Genomic DNA, 22,828 nt, shown 5'->3' on the forward strand with positions numbered 1-22,828 from the left:
CGATAAAGAACTTCTCGCCATCAAGTTGGCGTTTGAGGCATGGAGGCAGTGGCTAGAAGGAGCTCAGCACCAAATCACGGTGTACACTGACCATAAGAACCTGGAGTTTCTTTCCAAAGCCCAACGCCTCAATCCCAGGCAGGCGAGATGGTCATTGTTCTTTAGTCAGTTCGATTTTATCCTCAAGTACAGACCCGCCGCTAAGAACATCCGAGCCGATGCTCTGTCCCGTAACACCATCCTTGAGGAAAGGAGTGACTCTCCACAGTATATCATTGACCCAGCCAGGATTTCTCTTGACTGCACTAGTGTATCTCAGCAAGGACGAGTAGTAGTACCTCGACGAGACCGAAGGAAGGTTCTGGAGTGGGCTCACGACTCCCTCACAGGAGGTCATGCCGGCCGAGTAAGAACTCTCACTCTTTTGAATCGATTCTACTGGTGGCCTCGGGTACGTCAGGACGTTCAGGAATACGTGGCATCTTGCCCAGTATGTGCCAGGCAAAAGCCACTTTCTGGTCGACCTTGGGGCCTGCTACAACCGTTACCCATTGCCACAGAACCATGGACACACATTGCCACAGACTTTGTGGTAGATCTCCCTCCTTCAGAGGGTAAGACTGTAATTTGGGTTATTGTGGACCGTTTTTCTAAAATGGTACATCTCGTACCACTGGACAAACTGCCTTCTGCACCTGAGTTAGCAAAGCTGTTCGTACAACACATCTTTCGAGTCCATGGTCTTCCACAAAGTATAGTCTCTGACCGTGGACCTCAGTTTACAGCTCGCTATTGGCGAGCCCTTTGCAAACAGTTCGGGGTTCAGTTGAATTTCTCCACCGCTTTTCACCCCCAAAGTAATGGACAGACGGAAAGAATGAATCGGTCTCTCAAGTCTTTTCTCCGCAGTTTCATTTCTGAGAAAAGAGATAATTGGGTGGCGTTGTTGCCTTGGGCAGAATTTGCATATAATAACCATGAACACTCTGTCACGGGCCAATCACCTTTTCAAACGGTTTTTGGTCATCATCTCAAACCTCCTGTCCCAGTTCCAGTGGAGGTGGCATCTCCTGCGGCTCAGTCAGCAGCGACTCAATTTCGTCACCTATGGTCGTCACTTCAGCATCGTCTTTCGTCTGCAGCACAGAAAGCACAGACTACAGCGAATCGTCATAGACGGGCTGCTCCGACACTACTACCTGGTACTAAAGTATGGTTAAGTACCAAAAATTTGCACCTTTCAGGTTACTCTCGCAAGTTGGCTCCTAAATTCTGTGGTCCATTTCCAGTGGCAGAACGTATTGGATTGGTATCCTACAGACTTCGACTGCCATCATCATTGCGCATTCACAATGTATTTCATGTGTCCCTGTTAAAACCTGTGGTCCACTCACGTTATCATCACCTCACTCCGGATGATGTCTCGTCTCCTGGGGATCCGGTCTATCAAGTACACGAGGTACGGGACGTACGATTTCACAATCGTCGGTGGGAATATTTGCTAGCCTGGGAAGGCTGTGGTCCTGAGGAAGATTCCTGGGAACCTGCGCGGAACATCCTGGATAAGACTCTGCTGTCCCAATTCCACTTGGACAACCCTGGAAGGCCCGGTCCTTTAAAGAGGGGGCGTAAAGTGGGGGGTACTGTTACGATCCCGGTCACTAGCCTAGTGACCGGGCTCTTACCTTCCTCCGTGGCGCCGCGAACCGCCGGGTTTCTGGCCTCCAGGGCCGCATGGTAGCGGCGTCTCCTCGTGGAGACGCCGTCAGGAACTCCTCCTCCCAGCCCTGGTACGCGCGCGCGCGCGCGAGGAGCCGTGTTTTGAGGCGTCTGCACCCGGATGTGCAGACACGCCTCTTTTGACGTCAGCTGATTGAGCAGGGGATTTAAGCCGGGACTTTTGAAGTTGCAATTCGCCTTGCAACGAGGTTTCTCTTCGGAGTGCTAGTTGCCATCGTTTATCTGCCTGCCTGGTTCCTGACTTCTGCCTGCCTGACTCTGGTATCGTTTATCTGCCTGCCTGGTTCCTGACTTCTGCCTGCCTGACTCTGGTATCGTTTATCTGCCTGCCTGGTTCCTGACTTCTGCCTGCCTGACTCTGGTATCGTTTATCTGCCTGCCTGGTTCCTGACTTCTGCCTGTCTGACTCCGGTATCGTTTGCCTGCCTGGTTCCTGATCTCTGCCTGCCTGACTCCGCTCTCTGCCTGCTTGTACCCCGGTTCGTATCGCTTCCTTGGATTCTTCTGTTATCACCTAAGACCCAGCGGTCCGGGTCCCTACAGGCTCCTCCTGGGGGGATCTCGGGCTTCCAGGGTGAAGACTCCTAAGCCCTAGCGACCCGGGCCTCTACAGCTCCTCTGGAGGGGTCACGGGTTTCCAGGTGAAGATTCATCGTTTCATCTAGTCTGCCTCCCGTCCGTCTCCCTCCGGCGGTCGGCCCAAGGATCCACTTCCGGATTGGTCAATCACAACAAACCTAGAAGATGTGGTAGGCCTGATTGACAAACTTAAGAGTATTAACCACCTGGACTGGATGGTATGTACCCCAGGGTTCTGAAGGAACTAAAAGATGAAATTTCAGACCTATTAGTAAAAATTTGTAACCTATCATTAAAATCATCCATTGTACCTGAAGACTGGAGGATAGCTAATGTAACCCCAAAATTTAAAAAGGGCTCCAGGGGCAATCCGGGAAACTACAGACCTGTTAGCCTGACTTCAGTGCCAGGAAAAATAGTGGAAAGTGTTCTAAACATCAAAATCACAGAACATATAGAAAGTCATGGTTTAATGGAACAAAGTCAGCATGGCTTTACCCAAGGCAAGTCTTGCCTCACAAATCTGCTTCACTTTTTTGCAGGAGTTAATAAATTGTGGATAAAGGTGAACCGGTAGATGTAGTGTACTTGGATTTTCAGAAGGCATTTTACAAAGTTCCTCATGAGAGGCTTCTAGGAAAAGTAAAAAGACATGGGATAGGTGGTGATGTCCTTTCCTGGATTACAAACTGGCTAAAAGACAGGAAACAGAGAGTAGGATTAAATGGATAATTTTCTCAGTGGAAGGGAGTGGGCAGTGGAGTGCTTCAGGTATCTGATTTGGGACCCTTACTTTTCAATATATTTATAAATTATCTGGAAAGAAATTCAACGAGTGAGGTAAACAAATTTGCAGATGATACAAAATTGTTCAGAGTAGTTACATTACAAGCAGAATGTGATAAATTGCAGGAAGACCTTGTGAGACTGGAAAATTGGGCATTGAAATGGCAGCTGAAATTTAATGTGGATAAGTGCAAGGTGATGCATATAGGGAAAAATAACCCATGCTATAGTTACACAATGTTAGGTTCCACATTAGGTGCTACCACCCAAGAAAGAGATCTAGGCATCATAGAGGATAACACATTGAAATTGTTGGTTCAGTGTGCTGCGCCAGTCAAAAAAGCAAACAGAATGTTGTGAATTATGAGAAAGGGAATGGTGATTAAACGGAAAATGTCATAATGCCTCTGTATCGCTCCATGGTGAGACCGCACCTTGAATACTGTGTACAATTCTGGTCGCCGCATCTCAAAAAAGATATAAATGTGATGGAGAAGGTACAGAGAAGGGCGACCAAAATGATAAGGGGAATGGAACAGCTCCCCTATGAGGAAAGACTAAAGAGGTTTGGACTTTTTAGCTTGCAGAAGAGACGGCTGAGGAGGGATATGTTAGAAGTGTTTAAAATCATGAGAGGTCTAGAACGGGTAGATGTGAATCGGTTATTTACTCTTTCAAATAATAGAAAGACTAGGGGGCACTCCATGAAGTTAGCATGTGGAACATTTAAAACTAAAGGAGAAAGTTCTTTTTCACTCAACGCACAATTAAACTCTGGAATTTGTTTCCAGAAGATGTGGTTAGTGCAGTTAATATTTGTGTGTTTAAAAAAGGATTGGATAAGTTCTTGAAGGAGAAGTCCATTACCTGCTATTAATTAAGTTGACTTAGGAAATAGCCACTGCTCTTACTAGCAACAGTAACATGGAATAGACTTAGTTTTGGGGTATTTGCCAGGTTCTTATGGCCTGGATTGGCCACTGTTGGAAACAGGAAGCTGGGCTTGATGGATCCTTGGTCTGACCCAGTATGGCATATTCTTATGTTCTTAACCTGTAAGGGAGTTGTTTGGACCATTAGATGACTGAGGGATTAAAGGGGCTCTTAGGGATGATCAGGCCATTGCAGAAAGACTAAATTAATTCTTTGCTTCCTTGTTTACTAATGAGGATGTTGGGGAGATACCAGTTCTAGAGATGGTTTTCAGGGGTGATGAGTCAGACGAACTGAATGAAATCACTGTGAACCTGGAAGATGTAGTAGGCCAGATTGACAAACTAAAGAGTAGCAAATCACCTGGCTCGGATGGTATGCATCCTAGGGTATTGAAGAAACTAAAAAATGAAAGTTCTGATCTATTAGTTAAAATTTGTAACCTATCATTAAAATCATCCATTGTATCTGAAGACTGGAAGGCAGCCAATGTAACCCCAATATTTAAAAAAGGCTCCAGTGGTGATCCAGGTACCAGTGAGCCTGGAGACCGGTGATCCAGGAGACCAGTGAGCCTGATTTCAGTGCTGGGAAAAATAGTGGAAACTATTCTCAAAATCAAAATCGTAGAGCATATAGAAAGGCATGGTTTAATGGAACACAGTCAACAGGGTTAATAAACATGTGGATAAAGGTGAAACAGTAGATGTAGTGTATTTGGATTTTCAGAAGGCATTTGACAAAGTCCCTCATGAGAGGCTTCTAAGAAAACTAAAAAGTCATGGGATAGGAGGCGATGTCCTTTCGTGGATTGCAAACTGGTTAAAAGACAGGAAACAGAGAGTAGGATTAAATGATGAATCTTCTCAGTGGAAAAGGGTAAATATGGAGTGCCTTGGGGATCTGTACTTGGACTGGTGCTTTTTAATATATATATAAATGATCTGGGAAGGAATACAACGAGTGAGGTTATCAAATTTGCAGATGATACAAAATTATTCAGAGCAGTTAAATCATAAGCGGATTGTAATATATTACAGGAGGACCTTGCAAGACTGGAAGTCTCATTTCATGTGGCTTTTGATACAGACCCCCACACCATTTTGGTTACCTTTCTTTGGACCGCTTTGATCCTGTCTCTATCCTTTTTTTAAGATAGTCTCCATAACTGAACAGTACTCCAGATGAGGCCTCTTCATTGACCTATTGATTGTTGACATAGAAAATAGCCACTGCTATTACTAGCAACAGTAACATGGAACAGACTTAGTTTTTAGGTACTTGCCAGTTTCTTATAGCCTGAATTGGCCACTGTTGGAAACAGGATGCTGGGCTTGATGGACCCTTGGTCTGACCCAGTATGGCATGTTCTTATACAGGGGCAATATCACCTCTTTTTTTCTGCTATTTATGCTGCTTTTGATCCAGCCCAGCATTCATCTGGCCTCAAAGCTGGTGCAAAAGTATTTGGTGCCCTAGGCAAACCTTAGCTTATGCATGCGCCTCTCCCAACTTAGGTCATGCACGGTGCTTCTTCCTACCAGCAGCAGTAGCTGGTATTGGCCCTGGCATAGCATTCCTTTGGTCCTTGTGCTGGCAGGATTTTGCTATCCCCAAAATGTTGGTGCTCTAAGTGACCACCTAGTTTCCCTAATGGAAGCACCAGCCTTGTCTAGCCTTAACCATCACCTTGTTATATTGCTTTGATGCCTGTCACATTGCTTTGATGTTTACAGATCATCCGACACTATCATTCCAAGGTCTGTTTCCTGGTCCATGCACAGTCTCTCACCTCCCATCACGTACAGCTCCTTTGGATTTCTGCAACACAGATGAATGACTGCATTTCTTAGCATTGAATCCCAGCTGCCAAACCTTTGACCACTCTTCAAGCTTTATCAGATTATTTTTCATTCTCCCCCTTTATAATGAAAATATTTACTGAAGGACTGCACTTACCCGATGAAGGGAGAGTAACCCTCAAAAGGTCACAAATATATTAAATTAGTCCAATAATAAGGTATCAACTACTGTTTATTTGCTGGCCTTTCATAGTCCAAGTAGACTCTCAGGGCAACTCCATTACTTTACTCAGGCACTAAAAATTGTGAACAAAAATGGTTTTCTTTTAAGGATAAAATGTAAAATATTTTAGTTTGGTCTGATGAGTCAAAAGAAGATCAGGTATTCTTATATAAACAAAACCAATTTTAATCCAGGTGAAAATAACTTTTCAAGTGTAACTCTGTCCCCTGACATGGGACCAAGTTTCGCCAAGGCTGCATTGGGAAGGACAGTTTGACCTAAACCTTTTTAACAGAGATCTAAAGACAAAATCAAATAACATATAGAATACAGACGAAAAAGAGAATGGTACCAGCAGAGGAGCTTAGGAGATATACATATCCTTTTGAAAGATATCTATTGAGTTCCTTAAGGGGTTGCCTTAAGACCACAAAATTCTTTCAGAGAGTTAGGAATTGACCCTCTGAGCATACAGCTACACATGAATAAGCTTCTGTGAACTTCATAAACCATTATTCATTGTCTTTGCATTAGCTTATTGTGTGGAAGCTGTTCTCTCTATATGTATATTCTGAAGTCCACTACTCTGCACAGATCCTTAATGAAAGCTGTTCTACTTTCACTGCTTTGGAGCAGGTCCAAGGTCTGAACCATAAATCACGTGAAGGGATTTCAAAATGAAATCACTGGTGTCACCTTGTGTCTTTGCTCATCTCAGCCCCTTCCCTTTGCGGAATAGATAAAAGTAGTTTTGATATTGAAAACAAGTCAAGAGGTCAATTTTCAAAATGCTTAGGCTTCTAACCATGGAATTTGACTCAGATCAACCTTTTTGAAAATACTAGGGCTGACTTGCTAAATTTAGGACACTGGATACTGTAGGTGCTTAGCAAGGATATTCAGAACTAGGCACTAAACTTTAGGAATCCTAAATCTAGTCAAATGAATAGCTTCCCTGAATTTAGAATCCCAAGCTCTAGGAACTGTTGTGCTGGAGGTGGACCCTTGGCCTGGTGCAGGATTGGTATGGCCCTCTGGTCGGACCCAGAGAGCATCTGCCACCAGGAGGCAGAGCACACGAGGAGATAGAGGCTAGCGGGGTTTCTGCAGGTTGAGCCCTTGGGTACCTGGACTGCCTGGACTTAGGTGGGCCTCAGAGAGTCTCCCGGAGAGGTAGCAGAGAGGTGTGCCCACCACGAGTAAGGGTGCACTGCTGATGCAGAGAGGATGGACCAGACCTGAACTGGAGACTCCGGAGGCCTCAGGGAGGTAGCAGTTCAGGAAGGCTCTCCGGGCGGAACAGGCAGCTCCTGTGGGTTGGGTCAGATGAAGGTCATGGTCAGAGTCCAAGCAGGTTGGTCTGGTGGTCACAGAAGGCAAGAGGAGGGTGTCCGAGTGAAGCGCAAGGGTCAAAGCCAGGGTATCCATCCAGAAGTTGTCAGGCAAAGCAGGGGTCAAATCCAAGGTCAGTCCGAGCGTAGTCAAGGCAAGCGAGGATCAGTTCCAGGTGGCGGTCAACATGGTCAGGCAGGCAGAGGTCAGTTCCAGGCAGCAGTCAACATGGTCAGAAGGCAGGCAAAGGTCAGATTCAGGCAGCGGTCAGTCGTAGTCAGGCAAGCAGAGGTCAGAACCAAGAATTAGTCCGAAGGGTACTACCAAGGAACGTGGAGCAGGAACAAGACATATGCTGAAGACACGAAGGACCACGGGGACACTGGAACACGGAGATGCTGGAACAAGGAGACGCTGGAACAAGGAGACGCTGGAACAAGGAGACACTGGAACACAGGATCAAGGAACAGTCAAACTAGAAACACCTAGGTTTCGGCCCGATTGCCAAGGCGAGGTTCTGGGGACAGAAGTCAGTATCAAGAATCAGTCCGAAGGGTACTACCAGGGAATGTGGAGCAGGATCAAGACCGACGCTGAAGACACGAAGGACCACAGGGACACTGGAACACGGAGACGCTGGAACAAGGAGACACTGGAACACAGGATCAAGGAACAGGCAAACTAGAAACACCGAGTTGTCGACCCGATTGCCAAGGCAAGATTCTGGGGACAGAGGCAAGGTTCTGGGGACAGAGCCTCGCCTTATATACTGGGGCTGAATCATGTCATCAGGATGTGCCGAGCCGGGTTTCCCGCTCTTGGCCCTTTAAAGTCAGCGACATTGGCCGCCCATGTGCCTAGGGGCAGGGCCAAGGAGATGGAAGACGCAGAGCCCCTACGGGATCTCCGCTGAGAGGCCTGTGGCGTGGAGTAGGCCAAGGATGCCTGGGGAGAGCGTCAGCTACGTCAGGAGCTGGCGGCAAGGCCGGAACTGGTGGAGGGCAGCGAGAGGTGAGCAGGCCCGACTGCGGCACCAACGCGGCCGGGGCACGCAACAGGAACTTAAATTTAGGTGATTTCACAGCTGAAAATGTTGATCCCTAAGTTTGATTGAAAATAGGCACCTAACTAGGTGCCTAAGTTTAATTGCTCAGCTTTTTTTTTTTTTTTTTTTTAATTTTAGCCTTTTAGTTATAACCAAACTAAGTAACATGGTTGAGAAAATAACTTAATGGATACCATAATGGGCCTACATCTGAGTTTCACAATCTACAATTTTCTTTCTTGTTTGGAGCTTCAGTATCATTTTTTATACAGTGCCCAAGGAACAGATCTTAAGAATTTCAAGATTCAGTATCCTTAAACATCTTTCCATTGTATCATATATAACCAAATACTATATTGGCTTTCTTTTAATTTTATTTTTGGCAGGCCAGCATCACACTCATACTCCTTTTCTACTATTTGATACCCAATATCATCTGAAGTTAAATTACTTTAAAATAATTTTACATTAAGGCTGCAATTTAGGGTTGCCAACTGTTCAAGATTTTCAGAACAGTTTGATGTGGTCCTGGTTTTATCCCATTGCATGCAGGGACTTGTAGTTATAATTCCTTATTACAGTTCCTTAGAAAAACAAGACTAAGTCCCTGCATGCAATAGGGCAAAATCAGGACTGGAACACCCTGTCCTGAAAATCTGGAGCCAGGTGACAACCTTAGTTGCAGTTCAGATCATGTTATCAGTTTTTCCTTTATTTCATTAACATTGTGTTAGGATTTGTGGGTTTCGTGGACCCTTGGCCCAAGGTGGAGGTTGATGCTACCTGAGGAGTAGGGCCCCACAGGTCCTTGCCATCAGGAGGCGAAGTCAGCTGCAACAGGGACACGACTATAGTTCAGTAGAGAGAGAATGTCCTGCGTCACATCCACGTGATCGCAGGTACCTACATTGAGATATACTGTGAGGTGCCTCGAGGAGCAGGATGGAGAGGCTCAGTTCGAAGGAGTCACAGGCAGGACTGAAGATACGATATAACAGAGAAGGAACCTCCAAGGCAGAGGTGTGCTAGGCAGGCCCTGAGGAGCGGGGAACGCGGAGACAGGATCTCTGAAAGAGTAATGCAGAGACTGTCCCGAGGGGCGGTACAGCGTAGCAATAGAGTCTCTGGTGTGATGACGTAGGGGCTTCCCCAAGGAGTGGGGAAGCGCAGAGTCAAGTCTCTGATGTAGTGATGTAGGCTCCGAGGAGCGGGGAAGCATAGAGTAAAGCCATTGGTGTAATGACATAGAGACTGACCCAAGGAGTGGGGAAGTATAGCGTCAAAGTCTCTGATGAAGTGTCGTAGAGGCTGCCCCGAGGAGCGGGGAAGCATAGAGTCAAAGTATCTGGTGAATTGACATGGAGACTGCCATGAGGAGTGGGGAAGGTTAGAGATGGGATCTCTGATAGGCAATGCTGAGGCTACCCCGAGGAGCGGAGAAGCGAGTCAGCAGGATCTCTATGAGGGGTGCAGCAGCTTCCCCGAGGAATGGGGAAGCCTGGAGACCAGGTCTCCCGAAGGAAGCACAAGCAGGCCCCCGAGGAGCGGATACCCGAGTCAGAGTCCAGATCAGCAAGTGGAGATCCAAGGCAGGAACCACGGGTCCGGAGAGACAGGAACAAGCACCAGTGAGCCGACAGAACTCGTCAAGTCAGTTTGCATAGGCCAAAGGAGGTGCTTAAATATCCCAAGGTAATGATGTCATCAGTCGGGGATGGCCTAGGGATTCCTGCCATTGGCCCTTTAAATAGAGAACAGATGGTGCGCACGCCTAGGAAGGCCCGGAGTTGGAGAGTGGACCAGCGGCGTCCCAGCCGCCATGTGGAGCAAGGAGGGACAGGAACAGCGCGGCGACAATGGCTGGCCAGAACAGTGAGTTCTCCTGGAGTGGAGGGCCAGGTATGGCAGGATGTGAGTTGGGTCGGCTGCGGCCACCCGCCCGCAGCCGAAGGTCATGACACATTGGAGAAAATAATGCAAAAAGAAATAAAAGGTTAAAAGAAACTTATTTCAGAAGTGATTGATATCACTTCATGAGTATGAGGCATTCTAGTATGAACATTAATGCAGATAGAACAATAGTTTATATTTTTAATTATAGAGATCAAAAACCTTAACTTGAAATTAAACAAAAAGTGGTACATAAGAAACCAACCATCCAATTGGTTTTCAGAAGAAGAGAGCACAGACATTGTTTCATTTTATTTCTTCTTCTTTTTTTTTTAGGTTGTTTCATTTCTTTACATTTTTTAAAATGAAACAAACAAAACATTAAAGGAAAAAAAATAAAACAAAAGAAAAATGTCAAGCCCATTGGAGAAAAAACCCCTCTGGGTGCACTTCTCTCAATTCTCCCTTCCTGAAAGCTCAGTAACTTCTACCCTGCCAGTATGCTTAGAAATAGTGCCAGCAGACTGAGGCTGGTGCGATGGGTTTTTTTCCCATATAAAATTGGAACCAGCCTGGTCTTGGCTGGTGCGCTTTTGTATGAAAGAAATGAAAAATGGTACTGATATTAAGAAATTGCCATGCTGGGTCAGACCAAGGGTCCATCAAACCCAGCATCCTGTTTATAACAGAAGCCAAACCAGGCCACAAGAACATGGCAATTACCCAAACACTAAGAAGATCCCATGCTACTGATGCAATTAATAGCAGTGGCTATTCCCTAAGTAAACTTGATTAATAGCCGTTAATGGACTTCTCCTCCAAGAACTTATCCAAATCTTTTTTGAACCCAGCTACACTAAGGGGTAGATTCTAAAACCCCTGCACGCGTAAATCCGGCAGGATTTACGCGCACAGGGCACTCGCGCGCCAGCGTGTCCTGAGGCTTCCTAAAAGGGGCGTGTCCAGGGGGCGTGGCGACGGTTCGGGGGCAGGCTGGGAGGGCGGTCCTGGCACTGCGGCCTGTGCCAGGGGATGCCGGGGCGGTGCGCGCAAGTTACGCCTGCTTCAAGCAGGCGTAACTTGCCCAACAAAGGTGTGGGGGGGATTTAGGTAGGGCTGGGGGTGGGGTAGATAGGGGAAGGGAGGGGAAAGTGGGGGGACACGGAAGGGAACGGAGGCAGGCTGCCGATTTTGCGCAGCCTTGCGTGCGCCGACCCACGGCTACGCGCGTATCTTATAAAATCTGGTGTACTTTTGTTCGCGCCAGTGGCGTGCGTATTTTTTGAAGATCTACGTCTAAGTGCACTAACCACATCCTCTGGCAACAAATTCCAGAGCTTTATTGTGCGTTGAGTGAAAAAGAATTTTCTCCGATTAGTCTTAAATGTTCTCCGATTAGTCTTAAATGTGCTACTTGCTAACTTCTATTATTTGAAAGTGTAAATAACCGAGTCACATCTACTCGTTCAAGACCTCTCATGATCTTAAAGAGCTCTATCATATCCCCCCTCAGCCGTCTCTTCTCCAAGCTGAACAGCCCAAACCTCTTCAGCCTTTCCTCATAGGGGAGCTGTTCCATCCCCTTTATCATTTTGGTTGCCCTTCTCTGTACATTCTCCATCGCAACTATATCTTTTTTGAGATGCGGCGACCAGAATTGTACACAGTATTCAAGGTGTGGTCTCACCATGGAGCGATATAGAGGCATTATGACATTTTCCGTTCTATTAACCATTCTCTTCCTAATAATTCCTAACATTCTATTTGCTTTTTTGATTCCTGCAGAATTCTGAGCCGACGATTTTAAAGTATTATCCACTATGATGCCTAGATCTTTTTCCTGGGTGGTAGCTCCTAATATGGAACCTAATATTGTGTAACTACAGCAAGGGTTATTTTTCCCTATATGCAACACCTTGCACTTGTCCACATTAAATTTCATCTGCCATTTGGATGCCCAATCTTCTAGTCTTGCAAGGTCCTCCTGTAATGTATCACAGTCTGCTTGTGATTTAACTATTCTGAATAATTTTGTATCATCCGCAAATCACTCGTCGTATTCCTTTCCAGATCATTTATATATATATATATATATTGAAAAGCACCGGTGCAAGTACAGATCCTTTTGGCACTCCACTGTATACCCTTTTCCACTGAGAAGATTGACCATTTAATCCTACTCTCTATTTCCTATCTTTTAACCAGTTTGTAATCCACGAAAGGACATCGTCTCCTATCCCATAACTTTTTAGTTTTTGTAGAAGCCTCTCATGAGGGACTTTGTCAAACGCCTTCTGAAAATCTAAATACACTACTTCTACCGGTTCACCCCAGAGTTCTGAAGGAACTATAAAATGAAATTTCAGACCTATTAGTAAAAATTTGTAACCTATCATTAAAATTTGTAACCTATCATTAAAATCATTTGTAACCTATCATTAAAATCATCCATTGTACCTGAAGACTGGAGGATAGCAAATGTAACCCCAATATTTAAAAAGGGCTCCAGGGGCGATCCGGGAAACTACAGACCAGTTAGCCTGACTTCAGTGCCAGGAAAAATAGTGGAAAGTGTTCTAAACAACAAAATCACAGAACATATAGAAAGTGGTTTAATGGAACAAAGTCAGCATGGCTTTACCCAGGGCAAGTCTTGCCTCATAAATCTGCTTCACTTTTTTGAAGGAGTTAATAAACATGTGGATAAAGGTGAACCGGTAGATGTAGTATACTTGGATTTTCAGAAGGCGTTTGACAAAATTCCTCATGAGAGGCTTCTAGGAAAAGTAAAAAGTCATGGGATAGGTGGATTGCAAACTGGCTAAAAGACAGGAAACAGAGAGTAGGATTAAATGGACAATTTTCTCAGTGGAAGGGAGTGGACAGTGGAGTGCCTCAGGGATCTGTATTGGGACCCTTACTTTTCAATATATTTATAAATGATCTGGAAAGAAATACGACGAGTGAGATAATCAAATTTACAGATGACACAAAATTGTTCAGAGTAGTTAAATCACAAGCAGATTGTGATAAATTTCAGGAAGACCTTGTGAGTCTGGAAAATTGGGCATCCAAATGGCAGATGAAATTTAATGTGAATAAGTACAAGGTGATGCATGCTATAATTACACAATGTTGGGTTCCATATTAGGTGCTACAACCCAAGAAAGAGATCTAGGCGTCATAGTGGATAACACATTGAAATCGTTGGTTCAGTGTGCTGCGGCAGTCAAAAAAGCAAACAGAATGTTGGGAATTATTAGAAAGGGAATGGTGAATAAAACGGAAAATATCATAATGCCTCTATATCGCTCCATGGTGAGACCCCACCTTGAATACTGTGTACAATTCTGGTCGCCACATCCAAAAAAAAAGATATAATTGCGATGGAGAAGGTACAGAGAAGGGCTACCAAAATGATAAGGGGAATGGAACAGCTCCCCTATGAGGAAAGACTAAAGAGGTTAGGACTTTTCAGCTTGGAGAAGAGATGGCTGAGGGGGGATATGACAGAGATGTTTAAAATTATGAAAGGTCTGGAATGGGTAGATGTGAATCGGATAGTAGAAAGACTAGGGGGCAATCCATGAAGTTAGCATGGGGCACATTTAAAACTAATCGGAGAAAGTTCTTTTTTACTCAATGCACAATTAAACTCTGGAATTTGTTGCCAGAGGATGTGGTTAGTGCAGTTAGTATAGCGGTGTTTAAAAAAGGATTGGATAAGTTCTTGGAAGAGAAGTCCATTACCTGTTATTAAGTTCACTTAGAGTATAGCCACTGCCATTAGCAATGGTAACATGGAATAGACTTAGTTTTTGGGTACTTGCCAGGTTCTTATGGCCTGGATTGGCCACTGTTGGAAACAGGATGCTGGGCTTGATGGACCCTTGGTCTAACCCAGTATGGCATTTTTTTATGTTCTTATGTTCTTACATGTTTATTAACCCCTTCAAAAAAAATGGAGTAGATTTGTTAGTCAAGACTTCCCTTGGGTAAATCCATGTTGACTGTGTTCCATTAAATCATGTCTTTCTATATGCTCTACGATTTTGATCTTGAGAATAGTTTCCACTATTTTTCCCGGCACTGAAGTCAGGCTCACTGGTCTATAGTTACCCGGATCGCCCCTGGAGCCTTTTTTAAATATTGGGGTTACATTGGCCACCCTCCAGTCTTCAGGTACAATGGATGATTTTAATGATAGGTTACAAATTTTAACTAATAGATCAGAAATTTCATTTTTTAGTTCCTTCAGTACCCTAGGATGCATACCATTTGGTCCAGGTGATTTGCTATTCTTTAGTTTGTCAATCTGGCCTACTACATCTTCCAGGTTCACAGTGATTTCGTTCAGTTCGTCTGACTCATCACCCCTGAAAACCATCTCCAGAACTGGTATCTCCCCAACATCCTCATTGGTAAACACGGAAGCAAAGAATTACTTTAGTTTTTCTGCAATGGCCTTATCTTCCCTAAGAGCCCCTTTAACCCCTTGGTCATCTAATGGTCCAACCGACTCCCTCACAGGTTTCTTGCTTTAGATATATTTTAAAAAGTTTTTATTATGAGTTTTTCCCTCTATGGCCAACTTCATTTCAAATTCTCTCTTCACCTGTCTTATCAATGTTTTACACTTAACTTGACAATGCTTATGTTTTATCCTATTTTCTTCAGATGGATCCTTCTTCCAATTTTTGAAGGATGTTTTTTTGGCTAAAACAGCCTCTTTTACCTCACCTTTTAACCATCATGGTAATCATTTTTCCTTCCTTACACCTTTCTTAATGCTTGGAATACATATGGACTGCGCCTCTAGGATTGTATTTTTAAACAATGTCTAAGCCTGTTGAACACTTTTAACCTTTGCAGTTGCACCTTTCAGTTTTTTCTAACTATTTTCCTCATTTTATCAAAGCTTCCCTTTTGAAAGTTTAGTGTTAGAGCTGCAGATTTACTTATTGTCCCCCTTCCAGTTATTAGTTTAAATTTGATCATGTTATGATCACTTTTGCCAAGTGGCCCCACCACCGTTACCTCTCTTACCAAATCCTTCATTCCACTATTGGACTGCAGACACCATTTCTAGGCAGGGCAGGAGCAACTGGGGATCATTCCTGTCACATGAAAAAAGGAAAATATGGTAAGAGGGACTGGCTGGTGATTCCTTTTTTTTTTTTTTTTTTTAGCAGCAGGGGAAACTTTCATAAATGTTTTTATTTCATTTCATTTTGAAAACAAATTGAAATGAAATTGGACTATTGCAATGCCCTCAATGGTTTTGCCTAAGTAGCAGCTTTAGGCGACCACTACTGCAGAATACAGCCACTCGGATGCATTTGCGAGTCAAATTAAAGGATCATATGACACCTCTGTTACGAAAATTGCATTGGTTACTGGTAGCGCAGATAATTAGTTTTAAAATATTATTAGTCTTTAAGACAATAAAGGAAGAAGGCCCGTCATACCTGACTGCTCTACTGTGCAAATATGAACCAAAACCCTCTTTAAGCTCTGAGGCCGAATGTTTATTGTCCATACCAGCTCCAAAAGATACGTGTCATGTTGAGGCAGGTAGATGTGCATTCTCTATCACTGGTTCACAGCTATGGAATGCACTGCTGCAGAATTTGAAATTACTAGCTGATATGAAAAGTTTTTGTAAACAATTAAAGGCATACCTGTTTACAGAAGCATTCACTGATAAATGATATAGTCTCCCTGCTGAACTTTTATGGATGAATAATGTGTCTGATATTTACTGTTGTATGTATTATGTGTTTTGATGTTTATGTGCATTTGTACACCCCTTAGTTCATTGCCTTAAGTACCCACTTAGATGGCAACTTTCAAACAGACGTGCATGCACACATTTGCACACGTACATTGGCTCGTGCCCAGGGACGTGGTCATTTTATAACATGCGCGCATTTATTATAAAATAGCCTTGCTGCACACATATGTGAGCGGGCACACGCATGTGCACACAAATGCCATTACCACCACATAAATTAGGGCTGTGCACCGATGCTATTCCCAGTGTCACCACTTCATTCCCAGTTCACCCAGTTGTGATAGGTCCTCCAAACACCCCTAGATTAATATATTTCACACCCCCCAGCTAGCCCCAACTTTACTACCTAGTTTTTTTTCCTTTATAACTTACACCATTCATAGCAGAATGTTAGTTGCATGGGACCTCAGCGTGAGCTGGGTCATGTCAGCATTTACGCGCACATCCTAGGTTCTGCAGTTTTTAAAACCCACTCAGCACGCCTGAGCCCAACTTCTTTGCGCATCCCCTAATTAATGTGCACGATGAGCTTTTAAAATTCACCTCCTAGACTGTAAGATGTCCGAGACAGGTTTGTCATTGTAGTGCTTGTGTATAATTTATTGCATAGGGCACTGATTTGGGGTGCGATCTAAATGCCAAAATAAATGGAAATAAAATTCCATTGCCATAGTTCAGCAAGTGCAGTGCCACAGATTAATACAATCTGTGGCACTGCACTACACCCCAAGGTTTACCCTGCCAATCTGATTCAGCTCTTCACTTCAATAGAGCCACTGTGCATTGCAGATGTGTCCTATAATATTTCAATGGGATGAAATAATCAGCATTATAAATTAAGAGCGTGAACACTAAATGAAAAATAGTTGTCAGAATTTGCTGAAAATTCTACTTAATGCTTTTATAAATTTGACTTCAGTTAATGCATTCATTAATTCCAATAAAACAAATGTCAAAGGAAATTTGAAGCCTCATATATAAAAACAGAAAATTTGGTTCACAACATCCCTCTGCATTAAACAACGTAGCGAGTTAGAGCAACATCACAGAAATGTTTTGTTCTTTGAGTCTCACTACTTACAGTTTCTTTTAAGCCAAGATTTCCCCAGGTCTGCTTGTCTCATGAATGCGCACAAATCCCAGCAAAAGTCTATAATCTTAGCCTTCTAGCATGTTAAATTATTTGTTCTTGTGACAAATGGTTCCTAATATATTACAGTTTAGTTTAAAATGATACAAAAATAGCCAAAAACTAATTTTAAAAAGTGTTTAAATTACAATTTAGTGGGAGGTCATGTGATGCCAGGATACTAGGCAGTCGCAGGTCTCTTCTGCTCCTGGCCCTGTGATATTTAGACAGCTGCACCCTCCGGTTATATCTGGCATACAATGATAAAAATGGCAGCTAAGGCAGCTAAAAAGACCCTACCAATGATATGGGGCAAACAGTCAGTAAGAGCTAAACGGACATGTAGAAAACAAACTGTTGATAGAGCGGCCTGTAGTGAGGAGATTGTGTCTGATGAAGACAACATGGTGGGGGAGGAGGGGTCACTTCCCATGGATATTGTGGAGGCTGCTAAAGCTGCCATCAGCCAATTTGGTGACAAAATTCACTCTAGCCTGGATGCAAAGCTAGAATCAGTGGTAGAAAGGGTATCACAAGTGGTTTCTACGGTGGGAGAGACCACAGCACAGCTCAATAACCTTACCGAGTGAGTGGAGGAACTTGAAACGTCACTTACTGCCATGAGGCAGTGGCTTGAGGTTCTGGAAAGGGGACATAAAAAGACGGTCAAGAAGCAAGACGATTTAGAGAACCGGAACTGGTATAATAACTTGAGAAACATATGCGTGCCAAAGCTAGCTGAGGGCAAGGACACGGTGGCGTTCTTCTCTACATGGCTGTCAACAATGTTGAACGCCACATTTAAAGGAGGCAGAGTGAAGTTGGATCGGGCCCATAAGGCACTGGCACTTGCCCTAAGGCGAATGAAAGGCCTCACGTGATGATCCTGAGGGTTCACAATTACCAAGACAAATGTCAATTCCTTGATGCGAGCAGGAAAATGAAAGATCTTAAGTATCTGGGCCAATGCATATTTCTTTTTCAAGATTACTTGGCGGAGGTACAGTCAAGTAATCTTGAAAAATTTACAGAGGTTAAGTGAGAGCTGAGAAACCAAGGCCTGAGTTATGCTATGCTATAGCTGACACGTTTGCTGGTGTTCCATGGTGGCAAATAAGATCTGTAATTCTGTGCAGGCGGCACGTGTGCTCCTTCAGAAGATGCGAAGGGATGAGGCTCCAGAAACTGCCCCTTGAAGTTACCAGACCACCAATATCATTTTATTATAATGAGTAAAGGGTACATTTGAAGTTTCACTTCACAATTAGCTCTTGCTGATTTAATGTGTTATGTATACTTTCATTATGGAGGGCTGAGCTGTTATTGTTTATAACTTTGTTAGCTGAATTAAGTATTTAGTAGGGGTTTTGGGAGGGGAGAGGGGGTGGGAGATTGCATGGGTGGAAGCAGGACGGTACCGTTGATGGGAATAGGGGTTTGGGAGAAAGTCTGGGCCTTTTTCCTGCTAACATTACCCCAGATACATCTGTCATCTGGACCTTATGGTAGAAGGGCATTGCCAGAGTCATCAGGGCAGATTCAAGATGGAAGAGATGGCCTCAACTGAGGACAGTTGTTGCCGGCTCGATGTGAAGATACAAGGAAGGCTTACCATTACTCAGCGGCTGATGTTTTCTGGTCTCATATTAAATATTTTGGACTTAAGGGGGGCTGAGTGTGACCCTCATAGTATCTGAGAATGTCTGGGGATGAAAACTCTTTGGGGTTGGAGTGGTGGAGAGTAACAGGTTACAGATGGGAAAAGAGGGTGAGTCTCAGGGTTTCCCCCACTTTTCCTGGTTTTCCTTGGCTGGGTTGGAGATGGGGGGCAGGGGCTCAGAGTGGGTCATCCTGTGAGTATCTATGAGCGGGTTCCAAGATGGAATTATGGGAGAGGGTGGCAGGGAGAGGGAGAATGAGGTGTGGGATACCTGTTGGGGTTGTTGTGTCGGTGGGGATATATTTAAAACGGAAAGGTCCGCCATGTACAAAGGCCATTTTCTTTTGCTAAGGCAGAGTTGAGTTAGTCATTTTTTCATAGATAATGGTAAATTCCCCACTTAATATAATCTCTTTGACTGTACAGGGTATAGGATCTCCAATCACAAGACGGTGGATTTTAGAATACCTTAAAAATAAAGAGGCTCAAGTAGTTTTCCTCCAGGAAACTCATCTGACAGATGTAGAGCATGCAAAGCTGATAAGGGCTTGGGTGGGTCAGGCTGAATATGCTTCCTTTAATTCCAAAAGTAGGGGAGTTGTACCCTGATCAACAGGTCATTGCCCCTTGTGGTGAATAAAGTGCAAAGAGATGCAGAGGGATGATTATATCTAATTGGAGTGTTCATTAAATGGGGAGCACTTTGTACTAGCTAAAATATATGGACTTAACGTGGGTCAAAGGAACTTTTACTCGCAGCTGTGTGGGATAGTTGAAGCATTTTCTTCGCACCCACTCATTCTGGATGGGAACTGGAACATTCATTTGGACCCTTGTTTAGATAGGACCTCTGGAGGCCAATCGGGGGGGGCATATGTTAAAGGGAATGTCATCACACCTGGATTTGGTACATGTTTGGAGGGTTCTTCACATATATGGATTAAATTAAATCTAAATTCAAGGATGTCTACAAAAAGGAGGAAAAAGACCTCAGAACCTCTATACCCGTTCTAGCAAAAACTGTATGGTATATGTGAGGTTATTCCAATCCTGGGTCTTAAAAAATCTCCAACCCCCCTATTTTAAATCAATGTCGAGAAAAAACTTTATTTCAATTTTCTTGGGAAATTATTTATCTTTTCAATTTTTAATATTTTTTGTATTTTTCTTCATGTATTAAAATAGCTTCACTCAATGATAAATTGAATTTATAGAGGAAATGGATAGCATACTAATGCAATAGAAGCCTCCAAAGGAATTTATTTTTTTCAATATTGAACAGTAGAGTTTTTTTTTAAGAACTTATTTATCTTAATTTATGATGTTGTGTGCAGACATCAGCCTTCTGTACTTCATATTACGATTCATACCAATTGAAATAATTGCTCTGGAGGAATTAATATAACAAACTTTCATGATTTAAAAATTCACTTATCTTAATGCTTGATGTTGTACAGAACCATCTCCTTCATACTTTAAACCACTGTCCATTTCTCACATTGCTTTCTTTAGTGATTATTAGGGCAGGGTAAATGATTGCAGACACAATGTTTCATGTTAAGGCCAAGGAAAAGCTTGTTCCAAACAAGAGCCAACAAGAGCCGACATTAGCTAATGTTTCGCCGAAAGACTATGTCAAGGCTCAAACTATAAAAATAGAAAACAGTTGATCAAATTCAATTTTTAAAAAATGAAACAAACAATTTTATTATTGATCTCCTTATTACCACAATTAAGGTTTCATGCATCCATACATTTTTTCTCCAGCGGAACTCCGCTACTGAATTTTACAGAATGAAGAACACCAGCGCATGTGCTCTTAATTTATATGCCCCTTCTACCAATTGGAACTAAACAGTCATTTTAAATCTGAGCCGCGATGTTTTTTAAAAAGATATTTGTTGTCAATTAAAATTCAAATCACTAACGATGTTCTCATTCTGGTCTTTCTCAATGTTAATTTTTGTAGTTATTTCTCTTTGTGAATATATATATTTATTATTTAAAAAATGATCATTATAACTCCTCACCTTATTTGAACGTGTATAAGGTCCATAACTATAGTGTTGATATTATTGAAAAAAAAAAAACCCATCCAACTTGGTGTTACCTTTACATCATATATATCATCACTGTTTGAATTTAAAACTGAACCACGGCTGTGATACTATCTCATTATGATGATGAATGTTTTTGTATTTTTTTTTTAAATCTTTATTTATCAAAGTTTTCAATTTACAAATCAAAGAAAATAACTTTTACAATATCATTAACAATAAACAGATTTCTCAAATTATAACCTCCATTTTTAACCAAAATATTTCACTAATACAAAATTAAAAAGAAGATAGTTACAATATAAATGGAGATATAGGGGTAGATTTTATAAAAGTACGCCCGCGCGTAATTTTGTTCGCGCACCAAGCACAAACAAAAGTACGCCGGATTTTAATAGATATGCGTGTAGCCGCATGTAGCCGCGCATATCCTTTAAAATCCAGGGTCGGCGAGCACAAGGCTGCCCAAAATCAGCAGCCTGCATGCGCCGAGCCGTGCAGCCTGCCTCCATTCCCTCCACCCCCCCGCACCTTCCCCTCCCTTCCCCTACCTAACCCACCCCCCCAACCCTATCTAATCCCCCCTACCTTTATTTTAAAAGTTACGCCTGCCTCTGGCAGGCGTAAGTCGTGCGCGCTGGCCGCTTGGCCGGCATAGGATTCCCCGGCCCGGGAGCTGTTTTGGAGGCCTCGGCCACGCTCCTGGGCCGGAACCACGCCCACGACCCTGCCCCCAAATGATGTGTCACAGTGACACGCCCCCGACATGCTCCCAACACGCCCCTCAGGAAAGCCCCGGGACTTACGAGCGTCCTGGGGCTTGTGCGCACTTCCGAGCCTATTCAACATAGGCTCGGCGTGCGCAGGGGGAACTTGGGGCAGGTTTCTGGGGGGTACGCGTGTATCTTACCCCTTTGAAAATCTGCCCCATAATGTATAATGTCTGAAATGTGCCAATTGTTAAAATATGCTAAAGTCTAACTTTTCATGCAATTTGTTTGAAATATCTCCTATTTCTATGTCTCACAATATCCTAAATTTCCTAATAAAGTAATATTTTTGATTATGATGATGAATGTTAAAAACATTCTCACTACTATGTATGTTGATCAATTAATCAAAAACAAAATGAGTTGTATTTTAATCCCAGTTTCATCAATGTTAAGAAAATTTCTTTCTATGACATCTGTATCTTCCATCTATTACGCATTTATTATTCATCAAAAAAATGTATAATAAACTGCCGAATAGTGATGTCATATATCAAAAATATAGTGTCACCTAAATGTAACTGAAAGGATTGTTTCAACTAGAAGAAAGGAAACCATTCCATCTCTGAGTTCAAACCCAAAGGATCCACACTTTGTAACTTAAAGATCCAGTGAAGTTCCTGCTGCAGCAGTCTCTTCCCCCTTATGTTCAAATTGATTTTTTCCAAAACAATACATTGTAAGTCACTAAGGGCCTCATTTTCCAAACGTATCGCATGCGGTAAGGGACGTTTTGCATGTGAAATATCCCTTTTCGCGTGCGATACCAAAATGGGGGCGGAGTCGGCCCCGGAAGAGGAGGAGTCAGGGCGTCACCGGGGCAGACTCCGCGACGACGGCGCGCACAGCATTTTCGCTGCCTATTTCGCTCCCAATAGCTACACCTCCTATGGTGGCGCTATTGGGTGTGAAACCGGCAGCAATCGCACCGTGATGGTGCGATTGCTGCCGGCTAGCGCAGGCCCGCCCCCCGTTTCGGCCCCTTGCCCCTCATCTTCTAAAGTATCGCAGGCCTGCGATACTTTAGAAAATGAGGCCCTAAGGGGGTTATTTTCTAAGCCTATCACAAGCGTGTGATAGGTTACCGG

The 22,828-nt window shown here is 43.4% G+C and overlaps 1 long non-coding RNA gene across 1 annotated transcript in view; it reads right to left on the minus strand.

Annotated features, from left to right (window-relative positions):
- The window catches only part of LOC115094625, a 57,591-nt gene extending 37,121 nt beyond the window's left edge, over positions 1-20,470 (minus strand). The window contains exons 1-2 of the long non-coding RNA XR_003857596.1: positions 17,837-20,470; positions 15,377-15,447 (exon numbers count right to left, since the gene is read on the minus strand). This is a non-coding gene — a long non-coding RNA (uncharacterized LOC115094625). The remainder of the gene's footprint in view (positions 1-15,376; positions 15,448-17,836) is intronic.
- Positions 20,471-22,828: the final 2,358 nt, after the last annotated feature.

Source organism: Rhinatrema bivittatum, chromosome 6 (genome assembly GCF_901001135.1).
Source record: "Rhinatrema bivittatum chromosome 6, aRhiBiv1.1, whole genome shotgun sequence".
Classification (NCBI taxonomy): domain Eukaryota; kingdom Metazoa; phylum Chordata; class Amphibia; order Gymnophiona; family Rhinatrematidae; genus Rhinatrema; species Rhinatrema bivittatum.